This window comes from Toxorhynchites rutilus, chromosome 3 (assembly GCF_029784135.1).
Source record: "Toxorhynchites rutilus septentrionalis strain SRP chromosome 3, ASM2978413v1, whole genome shotgun sequence".
Lineage (NCBI taxonomy): Eukaryota > Metazoa > Arthropoda > Insecta > Diptera > Culicidae > Toxorhynchites > Toxorhynchites rutilus.
In genome coordinates, this window is record NC_073746.1 from 68047310 (window position 1) to 68060751 (window position 13442).

Genomic DNA, 13442 nt, shown 5'->3' on the forward strand with positions numbered 1-13442 from the left:
TAAACGCCTAACACTCACAGAAATTAAAACAATTATATATGTATATAAAAAGAAAAATATTTCTATTATATAGGGTTGGGGAAAAGGAAATGTCGTATTTCTGATCGAAATTAGACGCTTTATTTAACATACTTAAAATTATCCAAAGTCAAATATGCGCCGTTTTGTTCGCAAACTTGATGCCATTTAGAAGGCAACTTCATTATCCCCCCCTCATAAAACTCCTCCTCCTTATTTGCAAAAAAACTCAGACAGCCTGTATTCGCAAGCCTCTTTTGAGGCCAACTCAGTATCACCAAGAGCGTTTCGCATGGATCGGAAGAGATAATAATTACTTGGAGCCAGTTCCGGACTATACTGTGGGTGCAATAGGACATCTCATCCGAGCTCCCGTAGCTTCTGGCGGGTCATCAAAGATGTGTGAGGCCGAGCGTTGTCCTGGTGGAAAACAACAGCATTCCTATTGATCATTTCTGGCCGCTTCTGGTCAATCGCCTGCTCCAAACGGTCAAGCTGCTCACAGTAGAAAACAGAGTTGAGGGTCTGGCCATAGTTGAGCAGCTCATAGTGGATGATTCCCTTTCAATCACACCAAACACACAGCAAAACCTTCCTGGCCGTCCATCCGGGCTTGGCGATGGTTTGGGCCGGCTCACCGCGCTTCGACCACGACTTTTTTCGCTTTAGGTTGTCGTACGTGATCCACTTTTCATCACCAGTCACCATCTTCTTCAAAAATGGGTCCAGTTCGTTCCGTTTCAGCAGTGCATCGCATGCGTTGATTCGGTCTAAAAGATTTTTTGCGTCAACTCGTGTGGCACCCATGCATCCAGCTTTTTTTGGAATCCAATCTTCTGCAAATGGTTCCAAACGGTTTTATGGTCTATACCCAGTTCCTGGCCAATCGAGCGAGTGCTCACATGCCGGTCTACTTGGATGATTTCAACGATCGATGATTTCAATTATCGGTTTCCACGACGATTGGCCTACCAGTACGGGGTGTATCTTCGACAGCCACTACACCAGAACGAAATCAATCAAACCAACGCTGTGCTGTGTGAATCGTTACAGTATCGGGTCCATAAACTACACGAATTTTTTCGGCCGCCTTCGTTGCAGTTTTACCTCGCAGGTAGTAAAAACGTCAAATATGGCGAATTTCTTGCTTGGTGGACTCTATCTTTGAAGCGCTATAACTTGAGACTGAAAAGGACAATCACAACAATGTCAAAACGACACTTGTAGCACAGATTGTCGTTTTAGCCGTATAGTATCGAGATGGAAAATGAAAGGTGGGAAGATTTTTAAATCTGTGACGTCACAGATTTTGTTTATGCATGTTATTTTTCTTATAATAGTCCACTACATAGGAAAAGTGTTGTTATTACAAGTAAAAATAAGCAGATGAAATGAACGAACAATTTTTTTTCTTAAAAACAATGTTAGCGTTCAAAATCATAAAAGCCCAACTGACAATTTAGCAGAAACTGAAATTTCAGTATTATTGAGGTATAATTTCAATTCAATTTTTCTTCTCGTTCGTCGACCAAAAACGTAAATGAACAAAGTCAGAGTCACATTATCTTTGTTCCTTTAACGGAGAAACTTTCAACAGTGGATGGGAAAAAAGGTTGCAAGTTTTTTCATGTAAAATTTACTTGAAAAATAAATTTAATACGGAGTCACCGTATGAACTAGATTGAGACGAAAAGTTTTCCGCTTGTGTCTTAGTTTTAGACGAATGAAGTGTTCAACACCCTTATTGTGAAAAAAGTAATTACAATTGCTGACAAGAGAAAAACTTCCATGAAATTGCTCTAAAATCCAAACGTAGTAGACATTAGAAAACTATTTCTGATATAAGAAAAAATCAAAGAAAAAAATAAACATTTTAGTTTGTGACATGTTCTGTTTTTTTCATAATGCGAAAAATATATTTTGGAAATATGTAATTAGTTTCTATATATCCTCTTTCAAATTTATTCGCTGACACACTCAATGTTGTAACATTTGAGTAACTGACTGGTATGCCTGATATGTGAACTTCCAATCTTCCAGGCTACTAATACAATCAAAGTTTAACACAACCAAAACTCGTGAATCTTCCCACCTTCTATTCTTCATCTCGGTATAGTATGACCTGATGCGATAAGTACAACACAAGATATGTTTAAGTGTTGCCATATATGACAATATACGACATTTCTTTTTCCCAAACCCAATATAAAAAAATAAATATCCTAACAAAAAAAAAACTTAGTTGTTTTATATTATCCAGTGGCAGGAGATCTTCAGAAATCCTGTTCCAAGGTTCGATACAACGGAAAGTTTCACTCACTAAGAAATACTTGAAAATGAAAAATTCGTATATCTTATTCATTTCATTTCTTCCGGAAATAATCTTCAACTAAATAAAATGGCTTAGAGAAAATAATGACAAAGAAAATCTAAATAGGCGTTATGCTGAGAATTATACGTGTCACCTTTATTCTACGACTAGCGGCCCAATTCTATGTTTTAATAAGTTTACCGCAAAGTCATTGGAATAGCTTTGCTGTTGCACTCAAACAGACTCTCGCAACAACGCAGACGCACACACTCTCTCACACAAAAAACGCATCGCAGCTGCTCACTGCTCACTCTCTCACTATGTTTGTGTTTACGTCAAGAATACGAACATTTACGACCGTTTACGACTGTTCACGACGACCGCGCTTTATTTTTTAGCGATTTTATTTATAGTAAGACTTGCTGTTGTATATAGATATCTCAATTTGCAAATAAATTATTTACCCCAGAAACTATTAAAGCTTGGTTTGTGTGGTTAATGTAATCTTCTATCCTGCCGGTTTCTCAGGAATATTCTACAGGGAGTGAAGTGTTTGTGGTGATGTTTCTATTCTGGTTTTTGCTATTACTTTACAGTAATGAATCCATGCGTCCACACCGCTTCATGTTTCATTCGGACGAATTTTCCCCCCGAATTCGGACAAAGAGTACGGCAGTTCACTAGATATGAACGTCGTTTGAGAAAGGACGAGCGACTTCTTCATAAAACCAAAAGTCATCCGGCAGGGAATAATAATGTACCCAGAAAATGTATGTGTGTGTGTGTATATGTGCTCAAGATTATTCAAATTGAATTCCTTCGCAATCCTGTTCCCAGAGGTCTCGTGCTTTGCATAATCCGTAAACATGACCAACCTCAACTAAAAACGTAATTCCACCTCTTCATTACTTTCGTACGTAGCACTTTTGAGTGTGCGCTCACCCCTCCTCCCCCAGGTCCTTCTTCCGTCAGGTTCTCACGTTCATATTTGCTCGGTTGGTCTGCCCGGAAAGCACCACCAAATGCACATGCACACAGCTCCGAGATATGCAGACTCGAATGTTTTGTGAGCGAGCAAGGTCGGTGGGAGGTCGGAAACTATTTATATCGGTTTGAAGTCCATCCCGCTCTCCGTTGGTCCGATGAGTGTGCGAGAGTTGGTCCCCTTCACTCTGGTTTGTACTGGTTCAACGGAGTGTGGGAGGTATCCACAACACAATCTTGGCAAAGAGCACACGGAAAATTTATGTTTTTATGCGGGGATGTGAGTAAAAACATTAAGCCCGCTGAGAAAGTGAGAACATTTTTGTTTTTTTTTTTGAATTCTCAGTTTAAAAACATTGTAATAGTTTCACTGTAATCCTTTCTGGGTCGTAAGAGTATAAAACGGCCCAAAAAAGACACTTAATCCTCTGCCCCGTCGGAATGATTTTTTTAACATTAAGCTTTTTAACAAATTGGGCTTTGATGATCATCGTTTGAACCGTAGTCTGAAAAATATGCCAACAATTACGCAAAAAAAAAATTATATAGATATATTTTATTTCCATCTGTTACAAGAGGGGGGCAAAATCGTTCGGAACAAAAAATATTTAATGGGGGAAAAAACTTCGTCCCCTCGGGACACACAACGCGATACTGCCCTGGATAGTTTCTGCTTTATTTGCACGTATGTATTCATATATTTTCATTTATGCTAGCGAGAACAACAAGCACTCCTGATTTCCCCCGCTTCTCGGATGATGATAGTCGAGGATAGTTTTTATTACTTGTTCGCTTAGGTAAATACTCGCTGCCTGGTGGAAGCTGCTGGCCGCTGTTAAAAGCTCGTGATTCTCAGTTTTTTTTTTATATCACAGCTGTGTATTTAGAGGATGTATTTGAACATATATACACCAACAGCAGCATCGTATCGTACAGCTGAGCTTGCAGTTTCAATTCATCGCTATTATCGTTATTTTCCCGGGATTGAATAGAGGATCTATGCTGGAGCTATTTGCACCATGATATCAACATTAATTATGCCTCGAGGGATTCACATTACTGGTGGTGCATCGGGGTGGAAATGCTTCAAAACAATTTATTTAAAATATAGAGAGCAATGTGCCGTTGAGTTTATTTTTAAACATGAAAAAAGAAAAGAACAATTCCTTTCAAATGTCGAATTTTATACCAAATGAACATTATTTGCGGTAAGTTTCAGTGCAAGAGTGTACTTGATATTTATCATTTTCTTCGAATATTTACATGAACCCGCCTGTACTCGCGCGCAAAGTCGTAACTCGTATACTCACAGACTATGCGTGTTTATGTAATATTGCTATTGTGTATTTTTATGCGTTATTGTCATTTATTTGAAGAAAAAGATACAGAAAATATCTAATCTTTAATTTCATTCAGTATTAATAGTCATTTAATTCAGCCACCTCATTGATTCTCGGTCTGTCAGACCGTATGCGCGAGTATAGGAGGGGTAAACATGAAACTACAACTAGTAACAAAAGGTTTCAGTTACGCCACCCAAACAACAGAAGACGTTGAATGGAAGGATTATGAAAACGAAGACTGTATTCAAACATTTCAAACATGTTGAACAAATCATTTTTCTACATGATAATGGCAAACCGCGTACTACAAATTTCGTGAAAACTTTTAGACAAATACACAGTCCATACAACGCTAATCCGTCTTTTAGCCAAACGTACCTCCATTGGATAACCATTATTTGGGTGGATGCGGACTGACCTTACGAGAGAATTACTTACCCCTCACAAATATCAATATTAGACTTGATAACTGGTTTGCTTCAATGAAGCAGAACTTCAGCCATCAGCATCCTAATGAATATGTGAGGGCACTTCAAATACACGTATTGTTATGAATACGCTCATTAAACATAATAAGGGCTGTCTTAGACACATAAATGTGATCTAATCTCACAGTCAATAATGAAATAATAACGCCGTTTACTCCAATTATAATAATGTAATGTAATTTTTTCTTCAGATTTTTATAGAACTACGCACTCATTCAATGCAAATAGGTCGAAAAAATTGAGGGAATGTGTTTGGGACACGGCCGGCTGTTGACGAACGATTACTTTTTTTTTTGTATAGTGCTGATTCCGCCAAAAAAAATACCATATGCAAAATTTCAGCTCAATCGAACTTTATATAGTAGTGTCGCAAGGACGTCAAAGTTGGAGAATTTTTTTGAACAGTCCCCTGTCTGTGTTGTATACCAAGATCCGATTCTGGAAATAAATCCTCAGTATCCTGTACAGGTAGCCAGGGACCTTCAATCTGGCCTCCCAACTGGCACTATTTAAGGCGTTCTTCACGTCGATCAAAATCACCGCGCAGTGACGATCATCTTTTTTTTTTGTTTAAGCGAAATCTGAACTTTTTATGATAACTGTCCGCATAGCGTATACTGTCGACTTTCCTTTCCGGAACCCGAACTGCGTTCTCAACAATCCGTGATCAACCCCGTGCATTTCACCAATCTGTTGAGAATAATCCTCTCCTAATTACCTAAAGTATCCAGCAAACAAATACGCCTATACGATGCTGGATCTCCAGGTGGCTTTCCTGGTTTCGGAAGCAGCACTAACTTTTGGATTTTCCATTTCACAGTTGGGAATTCTATCGGGGTCGGGAGCTTTTTTATTTTCAATTCTTTTTCATTGGCGACTTGTGCGTTCTCACCGTACAGTGTAGGTGGCGACGTCGGTGAATCGTGCTGGGGAAAGAGTCCTTTCACGATGACCTCAAGTTTTCCAGACATAATTCCATGGGAATCGCTGAACAACGGAATTTCGCCATCAGAATACGATATGCTCCACCCCAAGTGAAAATGAGAGAGTGAATATTGAGTTATATAGGTTAGAACCTCTATCAATTTAGAAAATTGAACCTAAATTCTAAGTTTTGGGAAAGGCTATTTCGCCGCTGCCACCGACTAATTGCTAGTATTCAATTGCCGAATCAAAATACAATCTAAAAATTTCTCTTCAATTACACTCATGAAACATACCAACTGGTAGAAAATAGAGTAAAAGTATTTTACTCTACAATTCAACGCTGAAATCGCCAAACACCAAAGATTCTTGGTACTTAATGAACTCAACAGTTGGAAGTCGGTTTAGGACCACTCTGAGTAAGCAATTTTGATTTTTTTTATTTCCATGCTTTCTGGTTAATGAAAATTATACTTGGTCACCAAGTTTCCAGGCCTCTCGGAAACAAATTTGAATTCGTCGAATCCGATATCAGATAGTACCCTTATAGTTGATCAGGTGTCCTTTAATATTATGAAGGATCCTTAAAAATAAGAATGGATGGCCTTTAAAAAGGTCATAGAGAAATTTTAAGTCAATAACATAAATCAGTCTGAAGTCAGCTGACTTCAAAAATATAAAATGTACAGTGCATTTCAGGAAGATGCGATAGTTTTAGTACTATTTGAATGGTAGGGAAAAGTCGGGAAAGACATTTTGTTTTGAAAACAATCTGATTATCTTCTTTTTTCGACCGATACCCACTAATTACGTTTGCAAGTGCAACCAGATATCGTGGACGAATCAGCAGAGCGTTTTTAAAACGTAATTAATTCTGTACAAAAATAATTTATTGCTTCGTCGAAAAAAAAATTCGCATCGATTATATGTGATTCGATTAAATTCAATTTCGGTCTCGATTATATACAGTTCGGAAAAAAAATATTTTTTTTATTTCAAATATGACTTATTTCAAGAAGAAATGTAACCTTTCAATGTTAAGGTGAAATTTAAGTCGCTATTACATGTACGGTTGTATAAAAATCGTGATTTTGGAAGATTTTGCTTGAATTTTCCCCAAGAATTGTTTAGATCGATATCACAGCCAAATTAAGAAAGTTAGAAATTGGGTGTCAAAGAACAATTTGTAGAGCAGTTAGAGAGCTTCAATAATTGATAGAAACAATCTAGTTGAATATATATTTTTTATAATAAAATTAATGTGTTATCATTAAATTATTACTTTTGAGTTTCTCACTCCCAAAATGTTATTAAAATCCACTAATTTAGATGTTCCACTACTATATCCTATGCTAAATTTTCTCATCTTTTAAATGAAAAAACAGAATTGTCTTCCGTAGCGTACTTTTTTATGTAGAGCCAGTTTGAGGCAACAGAGTCCGAAACAAAAAAAGTTGTATAACTCTGTCATTGTTGAAATTCGTACATATGCGTAGAAAGATTTTTTTCATCAAACATGATCGTCAATCACCTACTGAGAGAATCTGGATAAAATCATTTTTTTCATATGAGAAATTTGTTTTCTGACTTTGGGGGGATGAATCAAAAATGAAATTCTTTTTTTTTTATTCAAAAAACGAAAAATACATGCAAAAAAACCAATAAAAACATTTTTTTGACTCGATTATATACAGGATTCGATTATATACAGTGAAAAGAAATCAAAAACTGTATATAATCGAGTCCGCCCTGTATTGCGATAAGTTCAAATGTTTGCAGGCAAATTTTTAGCCTAGTGTATTCCCAAAACATCTGTCAACGTTTCATTTTGATCCGTTCAGCCGTTTTCTTTAGTCGATTTTTCAAAGTTTGGAGTAAATTAGAGGAGCACTTAATCACAAATTGTACTAGCAGTACATAACGTTACGCAATTCTCAGAATGAACGATTCGTAACTTTCGTTCGAAAGTTGGAAAATATTTTTCAGACTCCTTTTGTTCGAAAGTTGGAAAACATTTTTCAGGGTGTCGACTACCTTGAAAAACCTTAAAAATCAGGGAATATCAGGGAATTTTGTCACCAATCTGGAAAAAGCGAACACCGTTCTTCCGTAGGGTAAAGAGCGCAAAAGTAGACGGCTTTAAACGAATTTCATGCCAACTCGACTGGCCGTTGGCAGCACCATCTCAGATAGTAGTGAAACGTTGTGGGTGTAAAAACATGGGTCATTTAAGCAACTTTGCATACTTGAAATATTCGAAAAATAATTAGACTACTTTTTGGAAAAAGCTGAATTTTTTTCTTAATTTTTTACAAAAAATTATAACTTAAAAACTATGACTACAAAATTTATGTCAAAGGATGAAATGTAGGAACTTGTTTAAATTTTCACAAAAAAAAACTTTTACAGGGAAACAGTTTTTCGAACAACAACTTTTTCATGTTTTCTTTGAAAAAAAATTCAACTTATCCTAATTTTGTTCATGGTCAAGATAGCGATATAGTGTATTCGACAAAGTTTCAGATCTTGTTGAAATATAAACTTTTGTCGAAGATATCAACTTTCTATCTTTTATAGTTTTTGGAATACAAGTCATTTTTGTATGAAGACTCCTGAAAAAAATAATGTTTTGCTCGTAACATTTTGTGTGTAAATTCTCACGTTTGACATGTTCTTGACATGTTTCTAATTAGAGATAAGTTAGCAGAACATGTAAATTTTTAAAATATTTTTTTTTCAAGGAAATTTTTTTTCAAAAAATTCTTTTATAATTTTCAATGAGTAAGTAATTTCCTATATTTTATTCTCTGACCAACTTTTTGTAGATCTTATAGTTTTTAAATTAGGATTTTTCGAAAAAAAGATGAAAAAACTCAAAACTTTAAAAAAAACAAAATAAAAAAAATATATCAGACCTATAAAATTTTAGTCAAAGAATGGAATGTAGAAAATTATTTTGGTTTTCATTAAAAATCATCCAAGAATTTTTTGGAAAAAAATTTAATTGGAAAAAAAAAAATTAAGTTTTTTTTCGAAAACATATGCTTTTAAAATTCTGAAAAAAGATAGATATAAATAGCCCTTCAAATTTCCAACAATTTTTCCATACATCGGAAGATGGGCACATTTACATGGGAAAAGTTTTTCGAACAACAACTTTTTCATGTTTTTCTTTGAGAAAATACTATTAATGTTTGATTCGTAACATTTTTATGTATAAATTATCGCATTCTAAATGCTCTTCTAACTATTCTCTATTTAGAAACATGTTAAGAACATGTCAAACGTGAGTATTTACACACAAAAATGTTACGAGCAAAACATTATTTTTTTCAGGAATCTTCATACAAAAATTACTTATATTCCAAAAACTATAAAAGATAGAAAGTTGATGTCTTCGACATAAGTTTATATTTTAACAAGATCTAAAATTTTGTCGAAAACAGTATATCGCTATCTTAACTTTAAACAAAATTAGGATAAGTTGTATTTTTTTCAGAGAAAACATGAAAAAGTTGTTGTTCGAAAAACTTTTTCCCTTCAAAAGTGCCCATCTTCCGATGTATGAACGACTTGTTGGAAATTGTAAGGGCTATTCATATATATATTTTTGAGAATTTAAAAAAAAAACGTTTCTGAGAAAAATTAATTTTAATTTTTAAAATAACTTTTTTTGTCAGCGAAGTTTTCTTCCAAAAATGTTTTGGTATTTTTTCGTGAAAATTGAAACAATTTCCCAAATTTCATCCTTTGACAAGAATTTTGTAGGTATCATAGTTTTACAGTTATAAATTTTTGTAAAAAATTAAGAAAAAAAATTGGCTTTTTCCAAAATGTATGTATTTTTTTTCGAATATTTCAAGTGTGCAAAGTTGCTTAAATGACCCAGGTCTTTAATCTCACAACGTTTCACTACTATCTGAGATGGTGCTGCCAACTCCTAAGACGTTCCATATTCACATCGAGAACTCAAACCAGGCACTTCCAGGTTGTAGCTGATCACATACTTATGCAATCAGTACCTGCAGTTCAGTTTCGATCAATTCCCTTCCTGTTTTCTTCTTCGGAAACTATCGAAAAATTCATATTTGAAAACTATACTATCAAAGCTGAGATCTTGTGATGCTTGGAAACAGTTATGTGTCACAAATCACTCCACACTGCTGAAATAGACATGGTTTTAATGAGGAGAATGTTCCATGACAGCCAGAAAGTTGAGAACATTCAACTAGAGCGAGATGAATGAAGCTTCATGGTGATGTTTGGCTTTGCTCCGTACTCTAAATTTGACCTCGATGGAACTTTGTATAATACAAGCTATACATTGTGGTTGGTTTCGACGAGTCTTCTAACAAGACTACAAAGAGGCTGCAGATGGACCTGAATGTCAGTTTTTGGGATGAAGAAGAGAAGGTGGTAAACCGTTACATAATGTCGAAGTTCTTGGGAAGTTCTCAAGCATCAGATCAACTTGTCGCTTTTAAAGAAAATATATCTTTGAACAATTTATTTCTGGTATCGATGGATGATACCAACGTGAAATGGTCATTTACAAAAAAAATTACAAACAATTGGTTAACTGAAGATATTAATAGACGTTCATAAATTTCATTGTTTTAGTTGAATAAATGACTTAAAAACTGCAACAGAACTAGTAGAAAATATTATTGCTAGTCTGCATCTGGAATTTTTCAAAAAAAAATTACTGGAAAATCAGGGAATATCAGGGAATTATTTTTTTTCGAGTTTTGAGTCGACACCCCGGATTTGTTCGCAATTGAATTCGGAAATTGTTACATTCAATCATTGGTTTATTCAACAGTTTTATCAATACACTCAAATAATTACTAAGCCAACGGTAGTCCTACGTCATCCTTGCGGTTATATCTTTGGTATATCCCACCGATATTTTTGTGTTCTGTAATCTCCATGATACACCATATCAATCGCTTCAAATTCGCCTAGAAATATTTAACAGGTTTCATCACACACTCATATTAACACTTTAAGAACCAGGAAGAAATCTGTAAGACATACGCCAGGGACCGCACGTTTTGACTTGTGTGAAGTTGCTTGCGTCTCAGTCTATAACTTTTCTCTGTCACGAAAAAAAATGAATTATGTCGAAAGATGAATGATTCAATTCTCTATCTAATGAGCATGATTTTGAAGGTTGCTACTTGATAAACAATCAATTTATTTCAACTGAAATAATTCATTATTAAATAAATCCAGCAAGACGTTGAACAGACACTTGCACGTAACAAAAACTTTTACCGCTATTTTCACACAAGTCCGTAAAGAAGGAACGCGAAAACGAGAAATCTCGTGAGCGGTCTGCAACGGATGGGATGCGAAACGAGAGAAATCTCGTGAACGGTCCGTAAAGTGTTAAGAGAAGCAGCGAAATAAGATTCAAAAAAATTCTGAAGTCTGGAATTTTTACGCATTTTTACGCTTTCTCGATAAATGTTATATTTTTTTTCGGAAACTCCCAACAGACACAGCAGACACATAGTTCGATTCATTGATAGGTGACAGAAACACAGAGCTTGAGCTTGAGCTTGGGTAGACTGTACAATTCGTAGTTGCTCTCCGTGATTGACCTGAACCAACCAAATTGCACAAAGAACACACAGAATGACGCTTGGGACTAGCAAACCATTCTCGTTGTGCAATTTTCGGTGATTCGAGCTTTAAATGGTCAATAACGACGCCGGCCACGTCCTTACAGTCACCAGGGGAAGGGAAGGAATGTTAGTATGATATTCGCCGCCCGAAGGCCATAAGGGTCGCCTCTATAGCGTGGTTCCCTAGTGTTTATCATGGGAGGGACAATTGTTAGTAGGGAGGGTAAAAATCAGGATTCACTGAGGTAAGTGATGTGATTTCCTAAACACGAAACACGAAACGAAAATCCGAATATCTCATGTGTCACTACTGCGTAGATTATCTTTAGGTATCCTGGAAAGGAAAACCTGTAAAATTTATTGCGGCATCTGAATATTCTATTATTTATAGCACGTATTTTTATATAATTCAAATCGTGATGGAGGTGTGTTAACTGTGGGAATCTTCAGAAGGTAACCGAGAGAACTCCTATAAAACCAATTAATTCGGCGATATATTCTGTTAATCATCGTGCGTACTCTTTATAGAATTAAAAAAAAAATTAAAGAATTAACGGGCACGCACGGTTTCTTCGTAGCAGGATCTTCTTGTCTAATTTATCCAATGAAAATAATTAAATTCGCAAAATTGTTGTTCGATACAAAAAATCTAGCACACCTATGGTGAATTCTACACCACTTTGGTTACTACTAATATACACCAGTTTCGCGCAATGCAAATATGCACGCACACCAGCGTCGCACTCACGCTCGAGATACGATAGACAGTTACCTACACACTCGATTAGCAGCACATACTGCTGTGGTGATAGTAACACAACTTAAATCACACGATGCGCTATTGGCACTCACACACATTTTGCACATTAAGGTGAAGGTGGAAGCTAGCCATTGTAGTGGTATAGGTAAACCCACGTGTAAAAATGGGGTAATAGTGTTTGTGAGAGAAAAGCAAAGCACATGTAAATAGATCAATTCACTTATCAGACTGTGTGGCGCTTCATTGACACGAGTCTTTAAATACATTTGAAAAAAAAATTACATTTCAATACTGAAGTTAAATGTATGAACGATATGTTCCGATGAACAATTGCAAACATAAATATATATAGAAGGTGCATTTGCATGTGAAGTAAAATTCTGATTATACGCGAGCGTAACATGAGCAAATGTATAACACATGCGAATTGGGGCTTTTTTGATATTAACAAGTTCTTCCGCATAGTAACTCGATGCTGATAATTCCTTAATATTTCCCTCCGTTGGTCGTATTGTTTTCACATATTCACATATGACATGAATCGCTATGACTCAGGAATAACATTTTATAGAGTGGTTTTGATAGCTGTTTCGATGATGTTATCTGGCATCAGTGTCGAAAAAATAACGATGCTTTCACCAATACAAACAAAACCATTGCCGGAGATTGAAAAATGAAAATTTAACTTTCAGAGCACTTGCTCGAGTTTTCCGACGTTTTTCACTATACAATGCGACGGCAGATGAAAATTTAATATCTTGTGAGTAATCGATTAGAGTTTGGTTGATATTACATCATGGGAAGTGTGCGAAAACGATCATTTTCTTCACACTGTTTCGCAAAATTATTGATTTTTGGGCGAGTGGTGAGGGAGGGAGATGAAAGAAATGAGCGCCATTGTGGCAGCCATTTGTGGCTATCTTCCACCTTCACCTTAACATATTTCAATAATGGTGAACTCAACATACTGAGCAACTATGCTCA

At 35.7% G+C, this 13442-nt stretch overlaps 1 protein-coding gene across 7 annotated transcripts in view; it reads left to right on the forward strand.

The window, feature by feature from the left end:
* Window positions 1-13442, forward strand: part of LOC129775156 (disintegrin and metalloproteinase domain-containing protein 10) — a 237532-nt gene that overhangs the window by 180637 nt on the left and 43453 nt on the right. The window lies entirely within an intron of this gene.